The following is a 16,555-nucleotide window of genomic DNA, read 5'->3' on the forward strand; positions in this document are numbered from 1 at the left end:
GTAATCAGATCTATATAGATAGTTAATCAGTCATAAAATACACATTGTGATTGAAAAGGTCAGATATACCCCATAGATACAGATCATGCTGGAGCTTTAGTACACAGTTTCCTATCCCACTAGATTCTGCAACCAGAAATTACCCTAAAAATATTTTTGCCTTCCCAGTAATGTGCCTGAAGTTCTGTCATTTGTCTTCCTTTGATACATTTGCTTTAAACTGCAAAGTCAACTGCAAAGATCTCTTGCTTATGAGTTGAATAAAATTGATGCGTCTGTGATGAGGAGAGTTGGATCCTTACACATCTGAGCTTTTGCTTTGTGTTGGTCACTCGTGCTGCTGTTGCTGACTTCATGGCGTTAGGCAACTCAGTTCTAAACATATCAATTGCATTTATTGTGGCTGGGGTGGATGGGAGTTGCACTCTAACAACAGCTGGAGAGTTGGCCACCCCTGGGATATCCCATTGAAACCAATGGCCGCCCCAAATGCTATGTTTAGGATTGGGGTCTTCCAGAAGTGTTCCTCACATTATTACAAAGCCAGAGCTCTTAGCATTGACCATGAAGTAGAAAATGAGTGAAAGTCTTGCAATAATTGTTAGTGCATATTTATATAAAGAGATATTTTGCATATCTGTCAGCACTGATCTGTAGGTAGCCAAACATGTAGAAGAATGAAAGTACTATCAAGCAAGTTCTATAGGAGGTCCTAGGCTGAACTTGGAAGCAGAGCCACAGAAATGTCACACAGAAGAATAAATCCAAAGGTAGAGTTGATAGAAGATCATGGGTCATCATAAGGAGTCCTTCCTGGACAGAGGTGCAGGGGACCAACAAAGAGAAAGGTAGGCAGGCAGAGGAGGAAGCTAAGAGAATGGCAGGCTGGGAAACTTAAGGACAGGTCTTCCCACTTGTCCTTAAGTCTCCCTGCCTGCAATTCCACTTTGGCGGAACTTTTTTGCAAAAATGAAAAGTAGTCCATTAACCAAGTGTATGTGGGTAAAACTTCAGAATGCTTGATTAGGGGTAGAGCAGGTTTTTGTTAAATACTGAAAATCATGTAAACCAAAGTTATAAATGGGTTAATAAGACATGGGGAAAGTGTCATGTAAAAAAGAACAGAAGGAAATTTGAAGACTCTACATGCAAAGAATGTGTGGTACGCATGCATCAAACAATCAAACAAGACTGAATTAGTGGATGTGACTTGTTCAAATTGAGTTTTATTAAAGCTTTGAATTTAGCAATAAATCATACTATATTCATCTTTGAAACATTAATTGATTATTTTAAAGTATTGCCCAAAGTGGATCCAGGAATGCTTCCATGTTAACAGTTGCAGTGTGTAACTCTGCTTGGGTGTTGGCAAATGGCTCATTTTCCCCTCTGGCAGCTATAAGAGCAAAAGCACTCTGAGCTGTTGTTGGGGATTTTTCCTTCCTACTGCAATATGGAAGCTAAAAATGGGCAATTGTTAGCCATTGATTAATGCCATTGAGCATTAGAAGACTTTAGAATGAACCAGTCCAAATGTTTCAGTCAAACTTGAAACACATAAGTTGTCCAGTTCTCATCAACTTCTGAATTTGCAGGAGAAAGCCCTGTTTACTTTAGAGTTCTGATGTTTATAAAACATTACCTTTGATATACAGGAAAATCAATATTGGAGACCATTTCACATTCACACAGCCTGCCTTAGTGGCAGAGTGTGTGTGTTGTACACAGAAGATCCCAAATTCAATCCTCAGCATCTTCAGTTAAAAGGATCTCAAGTAGCTAGCTTGGAAAAGAGACCTCGTGGCCATGCTGGAAAAGAGACCTCTTGGCCATGTTATCTTACGGTAAATGTAAAGTGTGCCGTCAAGTCGATTTTGACTCCTGGCGCCCACAGAGCCCAGTGGTTTTCTTTGGTAGAATACAAGAAGGCGTTACCATTGCCTCCTGCCGCGCAGTATGAGATGATACTGGTGGCGCAGGAGAGCCCCTGGTGGCGCAGTGGTAAAACTGCCGCCCTGTAACCAGAAGGTTACAAGTTCAATCCTGACCAGGGGCTCAAGGTTGACTCAGCCTTCCATCCTTCCGAGGTCGGTAAAATGAGTACCCAGAATGTTGGGGGCAATATGCTAAATCATTGTAAACCGCTTAGAGAGCTCCGGCTATAGAGCGGTATAGAAATGTTATTGCTATTGCTATTGCTATGATGCCTTTCAGCATCTTCCTGTATCGCTGCTGCCCAATATAGTACCAGTGAGGATTCGAACCGGCAACCTTCTGCTTGTTAGTCAAGCACTTCTGCCTAATCCAGACAACCCTTCCCCCAATATAGTCTGTAGAATCGAGGTTTTACTGTCGTGGGCAGCTTCATGTGAAATATTCTTTCCCCACTACCTAGGTCTTCAGTTTCTACATATAGCTATAAATGAAAGCATTGAAAGCCCCGATTAGCAACCAGAATCCTTGAAGGGCCACTTTGACAAAGGGATCGGGGTAAAGGGCCAAGGCCGTGAAATAGGTCCCACCATGGCTCGCTGACAAATCCTGTTGCCACAGATGCCTTGCATATTTGTTGCTCCAGATTGACAGACATAATCCCTTGGAATGGGGTTCCCCCCACTCTCGAATTTAGCCTGAGCATTTTAGTTGCCGCCTTGTAATGAAAGAATTATTATTTCTTTATTAAGATTTGGAATCACTGGTACCCTTTATTCCTCTGGTCCATTACTTTCCATTTTGGAATGATGGCCTCTGCGTGTTAAGATGCTGCATATCTAGCCCCGCAAAGAGCAGTCTGTATGCTTCTGTGATGGCTGGTCTACTCTCTTTCATCCACATGATATCTGAGGAGGGTACTAAAAGCAATTTACCTTTGAACCATTAAATCTTTATCTGTATGTTCATATACTGGTCAGGATACACCTGGAACATTGCAGCAAGTTCCTAAAATAATTTCCACTTAATCACCTACTGTTTTTGTTTTATTGTGATAATCTCCCTCTCCTGCTGAAAAGAGCTGCATTCAAAGCTGTGTGTATTGGGTGGTTGTATATTCACCTCCAATGATGTCAAGGGCAGGATTTGCATTTCTGAGATTCTGAGCATGTGTTTTGTTTAAAGTGTCATCGCTTCAAAGAGCTGCTTATAACTTGAAATGCATCCTACGAGAAATCTTGTATATGCTCTGATGTTTCAAAATAGATTTGAACTTGTGCATATATGCCATTTAGGTTTTTGCATATAGATCAGTATCTATTTTTATTTCTTCACTAGAGTTCATATTCCTTCAGTCTTAGAGCCTGAAAATGCAAGTATACACAAAAAGTGTGATTTCCTTAGTTGGCAGTCCAGCTGAATTTAAATTGTTGTTGATTATTGTCCTAAGTATAATGCCATGTATGTCAGCTCCAGTTGAGCTGTAGCTGACAGTAAATCAATGGAACCTACTTGTACATAATGACTTTCATCCAACAATTCCAATGGCATATGAAGCCCTCAGCTTATGGGGTTCCATGTTCTCATCTCATTCACCATGCATAGTGAATAGGAGGATTCTGCATGCACGCACACACTCCCAGATTATGTCTAGTGCTCTTTTCCCCAAATTCTATGGGTGCTCATGTGTGTACAGAGCTCCTGCATAAATGGGTTTTGCCATTTGCTTTAATGGGTGGGAGTAGCTATGTGTGCTGAGCTATCCTTCCCATTAAAGTGACCGAAGATGCCCTGGTGGGGATAAGATAACTCTTTACATGCACCAGAGCTTCTGACTTTCAATTAGAGCCAGGCCTGCTCAATTTAGGCCCCCCAGCTGTTTTTGGACTACAGCTACCATATTTCCCGGCCACTGTTGCCAATAGCCAGGGATTATGGGAGTTGTAGGCCAACATCTGCAGGAGGGCCAAAGTTGAGCATTTTGGACTAATTGGGTGATGCTTAAACTTGCTGTATCCTCAAAATGCTGGGTGGGGCATTCCAGCTGGCTTATTTATTTATTTACTGATGAAAGATAAAACTGCTGTGCTAGCAATATGTCACAAAACACAATTTTATCCCAGTACTGCACACAGATCTGCTAGTGCGGGATCCTGGGTCTAAATAATCCTAAATGCACATCCTCTGTATCAAGCCGTTTATTCCTAAGTACTTTGGTGAAGCTTCATGCCCAGCTATTGTTGGACTACAACTCCCATCCCAAGGTTGGGAACCCCTGTTCTACAGGATCATTACAAAGGAAGTCGGATGGGAGTCCCATTCACGACTGCAGCCTGAGGTTCCTAAACAGTTACTTTTGAACATCTTCCACTGAAACAAATAAGACCTGCCCTGCTTGGGAATAAATGTGTTTACAGTTGCAAGGAAGTGCAGTCTCAGCTTCCTGGTGAGCAAGTAACAGCTCTCAGGACACACACACACCCTTCCGAAAGGGGTCAACATTTATTGAAAAGATGGACATTTGTATTCAAGTTGTTCATCAGCTGGGTAAATGATGGTTTTACATGATGTGTGCTATCCTTTCTTAGAGTTTGTATCACTTCCCAGCTCCTCAGAGCTAAGATTGTGTAGCGCATCATTTATTTATTTTATTTATTTATTTATTTATTTTTGCATTTATATACCGCCTTTCGTTAAAAAGATAACCCCAAGGCGGTTTACAAAAGTTAAAAACATACAATAAAAAGACAATAAAAACATCATGTTAAAAATATAAAAACATAAAAACAGGCATAAAAACAATACAACAAATACAACAAATAAAAACACAAAGAAGCTGCAGTAGAAAACGATCATGTAAAAGCCTGGGTAAAAAGCCAAGTCTTTAAAAGCTTTCTAAAAGCCGTGATGGAGTCCGAGGAACGAATGGCCACTGGGAGAGCATTCCAGAGTCTGGGGGCAGCAACAGAGAAGGCCTTGTCCCGAGTGCACGACAGCCGGGCCTCCCTCATTGTCGGCACCCGGAGCAGGGCCCCCTCAGATGTCCTTGTCAAACGGGCAGCAACCCGTGGGAGCAGGCGGTCCCTCAGATACCCCGGGCCCAAACCGTTTAGGGCTTTAAAGGTCAAAACCAGCACCTTGAATTGGACCCGGAAACGAACCGGCAGCCAGTGCAGCTCTTTCAAAATGGGGGTGATATGTTCCCAACGGGCAGCTCCGGATAAAACCCTCGCTGCCGCATTTTGCACTAGCTGCAGTTTCCGGATATTCTTCAAGGGCAGCCCCACGTAAAGCGCGTTACAGTAATCCAGCCGCGACGTGACTAAGGCGTGGGTAACCGTGGCCAGATCTGCCTTCTCGAGAAAGGGACGCAGCTGGCGCACCAGCCGAAGCCGTGCAAAGGCACCCCTGGCCACCGCCTCCACCTGAGCTTCCAAAAGCAGAGCCGGGTCCAGTAGTACCCCCAAGCTGCGTACTTGCTCCTTCAAGGGGAGTGCAACCCCATCCAGAACCGGTAAAATCTCCTCATCCCGATTGGCTCTCCTACTGACCAACAGTACCTCCGTCTTATCCGGATTCAATTTCAGTTTGTTAGCCCACATCCAACCCATCACGGCCTCCAGCCCCCGATTCAGGACATCCACCGCCTCCCTAGGATCAGATGACAAGGAGAGATAGAGCTGAGTGTCATCCGCATATTGCTGACAACTCAGTCCAAATCTCCGGATGACCTCTCCCAGCGGCTTCATGTAGATGTTAAACAGCATGGGGGACAAGACCGATCCCTGCGGGACCCCACAGGCCAACGGCCACGGGGCCGAGCAGTAGTCCCCCAGCACCACCTTCTGAACCCTCCCCTCAAGAAAGGACCGAAACCACTGCAACGCAGTGCCTCCGATTCCCATACTCGAGAGGCGGCCCAGAAGGATACCATGGTCGATGGTATCGAACGCCGCCGAGAGGTCCAGCAGAACCAACAGGGACGCACTCCCCCTGTCTAGTTCCCGGCGTAGGTCATCCACTAGGGCGACCAAGGCAGTCTCAGTCCCATACCCGGGGCGAAAGCCAGATTGAAAAGGGTCCAGATAATCCGTATCATCCAAGACCCTCTGCAGCTGGGACGCCACCACACGCTCCATCACCTTGCCCAAAAAGGGGAGGTTAGACACAGGTCTATAATTGTCCAGGCTGGAGGGATCAAGGGAGGGCTTTTTTAATAGAGGTCTTACCACCGCCTCCTTAAGGCACGATGGCATCCTGCCCTCCCTTAATGAAGCATTAACGATCACCTCCAGCCATCTACCTGTCCCCTCCCTGGCAGCTTTTATTAGCCATGAAGGGCAAGGGTCAAGAGCGCACGAAGTCGCCCGCACACTGCCCAGGATCTTGTCCACATCCTCAGGCCGCAGCAACTGAAAAGAATCCAATACAACGGGACCAGATGGTACCAAAGGCACGTCTGCCGGAACTGCCAAAACTCTCGAGTCCAGGTCAGCACGGATGCAAGCGACTTTATCTGCAAAGCGACAGGCAAACCGATCACAAAGAGCTGTAGATGGCTCCTCCCCCATTGTCTGGGGGGATGTGTGGAGCAAGGTTTTCACCACACGAAACAGCTCTGTTTGTCTGCACTGAGCAGACGCAATGGAGGCGGAGAAAAAGCATTTCTTCGCCGCCCCCACCGCCACGGCATAGTCCCTAAAATGGGCTCTAGCCCGTGTTCGGTCGGATTCGTGACGACTCTTCCTCCAGCGTCGCTCCAGCCGTCGCCCGAGTTGCTTCATCGCCCTAAGCTCCGAGGAAAACCAAGGAGCCGAACGGGCTCCACCAAGCCGGAGAGGGCGCTTGGGGGCAACCGTGTCAACAGCCTGGGCCATCTCTCCATTCCAGAGATCAACCAAGGCCTCGACAGGGTCACCAGCTCTGGACACTGGAAACTCCCCGAGGGCCGTCTGAAATCCAAGCGGATCCATAAGCCTCCGGGGGCGGACCATCTTAATCGGCCCACCACCCCTGCAGAGGGTAGACGGAGCAGTCAAACTAAACCCCACCAGGTGATGATCTGTCCATGACAAGGGAGTGGTCTCAAATTCCCCCACCTCCAGATCATTTATTTCCCGGTCGGCAAAAACCAGATCCAGATTGTGTCCCGCCACATGGGTAGGGCCCGATACCAATTGAGACAGGCCCATGGTTGCCATGGAGGCCATGAAATCCTGAGCCGCACCCACTAGGGGGGCCTCAGCGTGGACATTGAAATCCCCCAAAACAATAAGCCTGGGGGAACCCAAAGCCACCTCCGAGACCACCCCCGCCAGCTCAGGTAGGGAGACTGAAGTGCAGCGGGGTGGTCGGTACACCAACAGAATCCCCAGCCTATCTCGGAGGCCCACCCTCAAGGACAAACACTCAAAATTCTGAGATGGCCTGACCGGGCACCTGGAAACGGGAAGAGTCTCACGAAAGATGACTGCAACGCCTCCTCCCCGACCCTCGAGGCGGGGCTGCTGCACGATCTGGAAACCTGGAGGACAAAGCTGAGAGAGACCAACCCCGCCCAGCGGATCCAACCAGGTCTCCGTCACGCATACCAGGTGATATCATACGCATACCAGGTGATATCATTAGATGCAAATGTAGAAGGTCTGTGCTTTGATGATTTAGTGTGTATTAGAATGTGCATTTTAGAGATGCAAATTGCCAATCTGATTAGAGGGATTAAAAAGGTAGGCTGGATTTAAATTATCTGAATGAGCTGCATAGTGATATTTGCGTTTTGTGAGTAAAGAGACAAAGCTTATTGGACGCAATATCTTTTAGGTCTCGTTTTGGGGTGGTTTTTTAAATAGAAAATATATAGATAATGAGCTACTTTTTAAAGTTTTGGTAGAGCTAGACATAAAATAGAGTTAGGAAGGGAATGTGCAGCAAGTTAAAATGGAGGGGGGGTGGAGCTTGATTTATTATTTGTCTTTATTTTGATTTGTTGTCATCACTATAGACATTAGCTGGTGATGGATACCTAAACCAGTTTCCCTGATTTCCTCTCTTTTAAATAAGCATTAACTTTTATACATTTTTCCATAAAAGAAATGTATTGATTACTTCAAAATTTTCAATGGTTGTAAGAGGAGAGCTAGTCTTGTGGTAGCAAGCATGACTTGTCCCATTAGCTAAGCAGGGTCCACCCTGGTTGCATTTGAATGGGAGACCACATGTGAGCCCCGTAAGATATTCCCCTCAGGGGATGGAGCCACTCTGGGAAGAGCAGAAGGTTCCAAGTTCCCTTCCTGGCTTCTCCAAGATACGGCTGAGAGAGATGCCTACCAACAACCTTAGAGAAGCTGCTGCCAGTCTGTGTAGACAATACTGAGCTAGATAGACCAATGGTCTGACTCAGAATATGGCAGCTTCCTATGTTCCCAATAGTGTTAACTAACCAGAAAAAAACAACAACAGCTTGACCTATTCCTGTGTCTTTTACAGTAATTATTCTGATGAAATCAGCCGGTGAAGCCCACAGCACTGAAGTAAGCAGTATCATCAGCTAAAATCTGCATATCTAGCTGCTTTTTTAAAGACACAGGAGCAAGAGGCGCTGGCAGTAAAAACAATGGCAAGTGTTTGAACCATACATGAAAGCAGCTGGTTTAGTAATAAATATGTACATGTCTGGATATAACAGTCTCAAAAGTACTAGGTTCATGAGCCTAATGAACATGGTGTAAGTCCAGGTACCCAGATAAATTAAATCTTGGCCTACTCTGTATATGATTATTGCATGAGGAGAAGAAAACGAGAAGAAAAAGTAACAGCAACTGAGATTTGCTGTTAATTAGCTTGATGGTTAATCATTTTTCTTATATTCTTACCCAGTTACTTATAGGAACAAATCTAAGAGGGAGAACATTAAACCCATCATTACTGGGTACCAGGAGCCCCTGGTGGCGCAGTGGTAAAACTGCCGCCCTGTAACCAGAAGGTTACAAGTTCGATCCTGACCAGGGGCTCAAGGTTGACTCAGCCTTCCATCCTTCCAAGGTCGGTAAATGAGTACCCAGAAATGTTGGGGGCAATATGCTAAATCATTGTAAACCGCTTAGAGAGCTCCGGCTATAGAGCGGTATAGAAATGTAAGTGCTATTGCTAAGTGCTATTGCTACTGAAGCTAGAGATTCAAGCCCTCCTCAAACAGACATTAAGCAAGCACTTTTTTGAGTTTTGTGCCTTTGAATACTTTCCTGTAACTCTGCATTTCAGCAGAGCTTCATCATATCCAAAGGCAGGCAGGCAAATATGAGCACAAGAATGAAGTTTCTGTGGGAGATGATGTTCTAGAATCTGAAATGCATGTGAATGTTTAAAAGCCTTGGTGTACAATACTGTGTTAAAGCAGTTCAGTATCACCTGTAATTTTTACAGCAGTCTTTGGATGTAAGTTTCAGTGCCATTTGTCTAAAACAGGGGTTCTCAACTTTGGGTCCCCAGATGTTGTTGGACCAGCTCCCATATTTCCCAGTCACAATGGCCAATCCATGGTCGGGAGCCTCTGGTCTAAGCTAAAAGCAATGCCATATCAACTTGCTCTCAGCGTGATCTCTTGTAAAATCTATCCCAAAAGTGCTCTGATAGTTGAAATAAAATCAAAACCTAGACAATCTCAATTTTTGGTGTTCTGGAGATGATGAGGAAAAGCATCCATTTAAAAACCTTGAGCTAGACATGAGACATGCTCGTCTCATGTAAACAAGCAAAGAAAGAGATCCTATGAGAGCAATTGTGCTCATTCAGCGGTGCATAGGATTCAATGACAGGGTCCCGGTGCCAGCAGCATGAGACCACTTGTCTACCAGTGAAGGGGCCCAAGAGCTGCTGCAGCCACTAGTGGGGTGAGGAGGAAAGGGTGAGGATCATTCACAGACTGCTGAGCAGAATGTCTAAAGGTGATCAGAGTGGACCCAGAGATTTTCCGGGCAGTATCTGAAGAAATAATCTGTGTCTAACCTGAGACTCTTGAACTACAACTTAAGGGAGGAGAGCTGGTCTTGTGGTAGCAAGCATGACTTGTCTCCTTAGCTAAGTAGGGTCTGCCCTGCTTGCATATGAATGGGAGACTAGAAGTGTGAGCACTGTAAGATATTCCCCTCAGGGGATGGAGCCGCCACTCTGGGAAGAGCAGAAAGGTCCAAGTTTCCACCCTGGCAGCATCTCCAAGATAGGGCTGAGAGAGATTCCTGCCTGCAACCTTGGAGAAGCCGCTGCCAGTCTGTGAAGACAATACTGAGCTAGATAGACCAATGGTCTGACTCAGTATATGGCAGCTTCCTATGTCCCTAACTTTCCTCATCCCCAGCCACAATGTACAACAGCTGGAGAGCCTCAGGTTGGCCAGCCTTAATCTAATGGTTTTAAATGACAAGTGGGCACTGGGCAGAGCTGGATGGCTGCGCTCAACTTTCCATGCTTAAGTTGCCGCTTTATCTGCAACCGCTCAAATTCCATTGATGCTTTTCTACTGAAGGCAGCCCTTTAGAACTGGGCCGTTGGAATGATCCTCATGTACACGAGCCAAGTAACTAGACTCTATCCCAGTCAAGTCACTGTACATGAAAGTTCATTATGCTTTTATCTGAAACAGTTAGATGTTTACCTAAGCTACAAACTGCACCACCTACAGAGTCTTTCATTCTTACCTAGCAACATAACGTGAGCTCACGGTTTTCACTTTGGACTTGAATCACAGTCAGTTGATTCAATCATCAGCATTCCTTAGACTCTTAAACCTACCTGGATTACTGTTTATTTTCAAAGGTGCCTGGATTGCCTTGCTTCGGCATGCTTAATCATTACTGTTAAACTCTCTGTATTCATCTTTGCACCAAATGGAATCAGCTCTGTTGGAAAGAAATGTTTTGTGTCACCTGCACATAACTAGAAATATGTACTTGTGATATTGATCTCACACTGTGTTCTGATTTTCTTTGTTCAAGATAACATTACACCAATGGATTAGAAAAGGCAATAATGGATATACATAACATACCATATCCACTTGTGCAACCATGACAAAGGAGAAACTGATTTGCTTGTTGAGAAATCTATGATGTGTTGTAAAGGTAAAGTGTGCTGTCAAGTCAGTGTTGACTCAACACCGAATATGTGTTAACTCAACACAGAATACAGGAGGGGTTTACCATTGCCATCTCCCGCGCAGTATGAGATGATGCCTTTCAGCACCTTCCTGTATTGCTGCTGCCCAATATAGGTATGGTGTGTTGTAGTAGTCATAATATTCTGGAGTTTGTTTCCATTTGATGTCTGGGGCCTGAAATATGGAACTATTTTAACTTAACACCTTTAAGGGATGCCATAAACAAGTATTTTGGCTATGAGAGTATCTACATGTGACTTATGATTTACTTTTCATAATGACTAACTTAGGAAATGAGCAAACAGCATAACACAATCATGGTAACTGGCACAATTTAAACTGCCCAGTTCACAAGCCATTTAAGCTTAATTAAAGGGTTTTAAGCTGATTTGATTGCATTTAGCAGGACTAAGGAGGCTGGGGAAGGTTTCTCATATGACTCGAACATTGCTTTTTGGAATCACCCTGGATATGACATCACCACTGCACTTGCTGATTCAAATTCCCTGTGTGTGGGATGCTCTCCCCCACTTACCTAGCAGGTGGCGGGTGGGATACAGCTCTGTTAAAATAGTGAGAGATGGGCCATATGCACATATTATTATTATTATTATTATTATTATTATTATTATTATTATTAATTCAGTTTCTATACCGCCCTTCCAAAAATGGCTCAGGGCGATTTTCACAGAGAAATAATAAATAAAAAAGATGGATCCCTGTCCCCAAAGGGCTCACAGTCTAAAAGAAACATAAGATAGACACCAGCAACAGTCACTGGAGGTACTGTGCTGGGGGTGGATAGGGCCAGTTACTCTCCCCCTGCTAAATAAAGAGAATCACCGCGTTAAAAGGTGCCTCTTTGCACCTGCATATTATGTTCAACATATCTACAATTTGTGCACAGTGTACACTTGCACAGATCTGAACACATTTACAGTTATTCACATATTATGTACAGCTCACATACAGTAGTACACTTCCTATCTATACCCTGCATTTGAAGGACCCTGTACCCAGGTTCATTTTCAAAATGAATGTACAGTCATTCATACAGAAACATGTATATGTGTACAGACCTGTATAACACAATGTCCAGCTAAGGCTATAAAGACCTAATAAAACATTTCAGGGAGGGGGTGTCTGCTCACAGATGACACAAAAGGTTTACACTCCCTCTGATGAAAACTAGATTTCTGAATATACGAAAAGAGACCAAAAATGTGATTTTTGGATCACTTGTGAAAACATCCTTTTATCCAATAATACCAGCTGAAGTAGACTGTGGATTGGCAGTCAAGATTAAATCCTTAGATGTACTGACTAGGAGCATTTTCAGACAGCAGGTTTTACTGCAGGTTTACTGTGAGTTTGAATTTGCCCCCCACCCCTGGCTGCAAAATTGATTTTTTAAACCAGGACATAAATTGGGCTACGTTCCAGTGCCTAATGAAAAACCTGAATCTGTGCTCCCCAATAGCTCGCAGGGACTTCAGGGTAAATCTGGCTGATATGTGAACACACGTCCTCCATTCCGGAGGAGATGCGAGCTAAAAGCCCTGTCTGGAAATGCTCATGGTGTACTATATGGCACAGACCTGGAACTGGATGCTTTTCTGTTTGCAGGCTCGGAAAGTAGTATATTTATTATTAGATGAAAAGGTCTCAATATGATAAATCGGTATCATAATTTTTAAATATCTGGTGGGTTGTTTTTTCACCAATTGCATACAAAGTATTTTAAAACAACAAAGCAGAAGTTACCTGTATATTGCAGACAACCTTCTCAGACTTTGCTTCACTTTTATAGGGAGAGATTTGTTTGAATCTCAAAATGTAAAAATGCAGATGGAGTAATTAAAGCCTATTAAATACTTACATTTGACAATACTGAGTCCCTTTGTCTATTGTTTTCCATGATGTGTTGATAGTGTGGGCCCAAATGGTAAAGGTAAAGTCGATGTCAACTCCTGGCGACCCCAGAGCCCTGTGGTTTATCTTTGGTAGAATACAGGAGGGGTTTACCATCGCCATCTCCCATGCAGAATGAGATGATGCCTTTCAGTATCTTCCAATTTTGCTGCTGCCCAATATAGGTGTTTCCCATAGTCTGGGAAACATACCAGCGAGGATTCGAACTGGCAACCTCTGGCTTGGTAGTCAAGCCATTTCCCTGCTGTGCCTTAGGTGGCTTGGTCCAAATGGTATTACATGCATATGTAGAAGCCTATATTCTAGAGTTTGTTTACTTCTTTTTATTCCCAAATACAATTCCAGTTGCCTGCTATATTAGAGGGGGTGGACAACAAAAAGGTAAATAAAGCATACTGTGATGTATAAAAACACACCAGCAAGAAACAAAAAGATCCCCCACCAAACTACCCACTTACCAAATAATGAAAGAACAAGCAAAAACATGGTCCAATAAATCTAATAATAAAGTCCATGATGTGGAAATTGGTATGATGCATGAACGAATAAGTCCACACAATGAATAAGTCCACACTGTGTGGATTTATTCTTTGTGGACTTGATCGTTGTGTGAATTTACTCATTATTCGTATATGCATCATGCCAATCTTCACATCATTGACTTTATTATTCCTTCCATACCATGCAATTGTTTCATTGATATTATTTCCCACTGTTTTGTCTTGTCTTAGATTGAATATATTTTCCACTATAGGTTTATTGGACCCAATTGTGCCTGTTCTTTCATCATTTGGTCAGTGGATAGTTTGGTGGGGGATCTGTTTGCCTCTTGCTGATATGAGAGGGGGCGGGTTGCCCTCCCGCAGCTCACTAAAAACTACATTGAAAACACATGAAGAGCCCCCTGCTGGCTCAGACTAAGGAGTCATCTTCTAGTGTAGTATTCTGTTTCTTCTCACACAAGATCAAGTGTTTCCAAACTTGAGTTTGCAGGTTATGTTGGACTACAACTCCCATCATACCCTGATATGGTGGCTGGGGATCATGGGAGTTGTATTCCAACAACATCTGCACACCCAAGTTTGAGAACCCCTGCATTAGATGCCTCTGGGAAGCTCACATCAAAGCATGAAGGCAAGCACAATACAGAGCTGAAGTAAACATTCCCAACAGAAATTAAACATGCATCCAAGGAAGACGGCTATGGACCCAGATAATCATAGCAACACAAGACATTTGATTTTGAAACACAGCAGTGTCCCAGAGACCTCCACAACCTCCAACCAGCGCCCCAAGGGCTCATTACAATCAAAGGCCCTATTCAGACATTACATCGTATGCACAAAGAGGTGTCTATACACATGTCCGTGTTTTTGTGTGAATGACTGTACCTGAGCTCACTAAAGTGAACTTGGGTACAGCTGCCCTCAAATGCAGGCTTACAGATAGGAAGTGTACTGCATTCCACATAATGTGTGAATAACTGTACATGTGTATAGATCTTTATGTGCATAGACATGTACACGTGCATTGTTGTACATACCGTGTGAATAGGGCTAAAGTGGTGGGCAGTTCTGTCCCGCTAAACAGGCCAGCTCTCACAAGGGCTGATTAAGTTGACTTCCTTCCCTCCTCACATCACAATCACACCGCAATCCTTTTTATTGTCCTTTCTTTGTCCTTGTGCAATTAGGGTGGCACATGTATGTTTAACAGCATTCTAATATATTCAGAAAAGGCACCTACTACCTGTAGTTTTTGTAGCTATTTATATTTTTATACAATTAAGATATTTTTAAATTGTGTGCCTCAATGAATTGGTGGTGGTGCTTTTTATGCAATTAATTTCTTTTGTAATCTATTTCTCTACCTAACTAATCAATCTAAGCTTGCATCTTAACCCGAATGGAAGGAGGAGCTCAGCTACTGAGTGGCAAGAGAGCTGCACTTTCCCATGCGTGGCAGCTCTCGCGAGAGCTCGGAGAGCTGCTGGAGAGCAACGGGGACAGGTGGGGGCGAGGATGGCAGCGGCGGCCATCTGGCTGCAGGCTGGGGAGAGAATGGTGACAGCAGGCAAACGATGGTGCCAGTGGGTGCAAGGAGAAGATGGGGACGACCAGCCAGCAGCTGGAGAAGGGGTGGTGGTGGTGGGAGAAAACGGCGGCGGTCGTGGCAGGGAGGGAGGAATTGGCAGGGAAAACTAGAAAGTGCCGGCCAGGTTGGTCGGAGAAGGAAAATAGACTGGGAGGGGGAGAACGGACTGCGGCTGAAGGGGGGGGGATGGAGATGGGGAGAAGAGACAGGGAGAACTAGGAGCGCAGATGCTCTGCGCCAGATCAGCTAGTTTATTACTATTACTACTACATACGTTTCAGAACTGTGCCATGAGAAGAGACTTCGACATTAGCCCAATTCAAACATTATATTGTATGTGCCTACAGTTGTCTGAACACATTTTAATTGTGTTTGAAAAGTGAACCCAAGTACAGGCCCCCTCAAATGCAGGGTGCAGATAGAAAGTGTATTACTGCGTGTGAACATAGTAGCATAGTAAGCTGCCATATACAAAGCCAGACCATTGGTCTATCTAGCACAGTACTGTCTACGCAGACTGGGTTAATAACGGCAAATGCATAGGGATTTGTACACCGATTGTACACATGCATTGAACATAACATATGAATAGGGCTTTTGAGTCCCATGGCATTCCTAAAGTCTCTCTCTGGTCAAAACAGGTGCTTCTCTGCCATGTCCAGGATTGAAAAGACAGACATAAAATTGTAGGTTTACTACTGCTGCTGCTGCTGCTCCTCTTCAACCAACGTTCTCAAAGCACTTGATTTAGAAAAATAAATAATATATAAATAAGATGGCCCCCTGTCCCCAAAGGGCTCACAATCTAAAAAGAAACATAAGGCAGATACCAGCAACAGCCACTGGAGGGATGCTGTGCTGGGGTTGGATAGGGCCAGTTGCTCTCCCCCTGCTAAATATGAGAATCACCACTTTAAAAGGTTTTTAGGGTTCCATGTTCTCATCTATGGACAAAAAGGATCACTGTGCACACACAAAGAGTTCCTACACGGAACCCTATATGAAAGTGAATGGGAAGCATGACTGTACCTACGCCCATTTTAAAAGTGAACCTCATATGGATGGTACACAGGCAGGAAGTATACCGTTGTACCTGTGTTCAACATAGCGTGCGAATCACTGCACTTCTGTACAGATCTGTACCTGCGCACAATGTGTACTCGTACGAGTGTTGAATATGTATAATGTCTGAATAGGGACACCTGGTTTCAAGACTTCAGAACCCGTCCCCCGGGTGTCTTCTCCGCACCAAATATATCGGGATACGTCCAGCAAGATCTGTATGGGGGTGGGGAACAATTTTGGAGCTGCAATCCGAAAACCGTTTGAGGGCCCAATGGCTCCAAGCCTTCTTGTTTCCCAGGCCCTGATCTGCAGCGGTGAGTCGGGTAGAATCGCAGCCTCCAAGTCTTTCCCCATAGCTTTTCGGCTGCAGCTAGTTCTTTT

The 16,555-nt window shown here is 44.5% G+C and overlaps 1 long non-coding RNA gene across 1 annotated transcript in view; it reads right to left on the reverse strand.

Annotated features, from left to right (window-relative positions):
* Positions 1-10,524: 10,524 nt before the first annotated feature.
* The window catches only part of LOC128329897 (uncharacterized), a 29,291-nt gene continuing 23,260 nt past the window's right edge, over positions 10,525-16,555 (reverse strand). The window contains exon 3 of the long non-coding RNA XR_008309843.1: positions 10,525-10,826. This is a non-coding gene — a long non-coding RNA (uncharacterized LOC128329897). The remainder of the gene's footprint in view (positions 10,827-16,555) is intronic.

Source organism: Hemicordylus capensis, chromosome 6, assembly GCF_027244095.1.
Source record: "Hemicordylus capensis ecotype Gifberg chromosome 6, rHemCap1.1.pri, whole genome shotgun sequence".
NCBI classification, from domain to species: Eukaryota; Metazoa; Chordata; class Lepidosauria; order Squamata; family Cordylidae; genus Hemicordylus; species Hemicordylus capensis.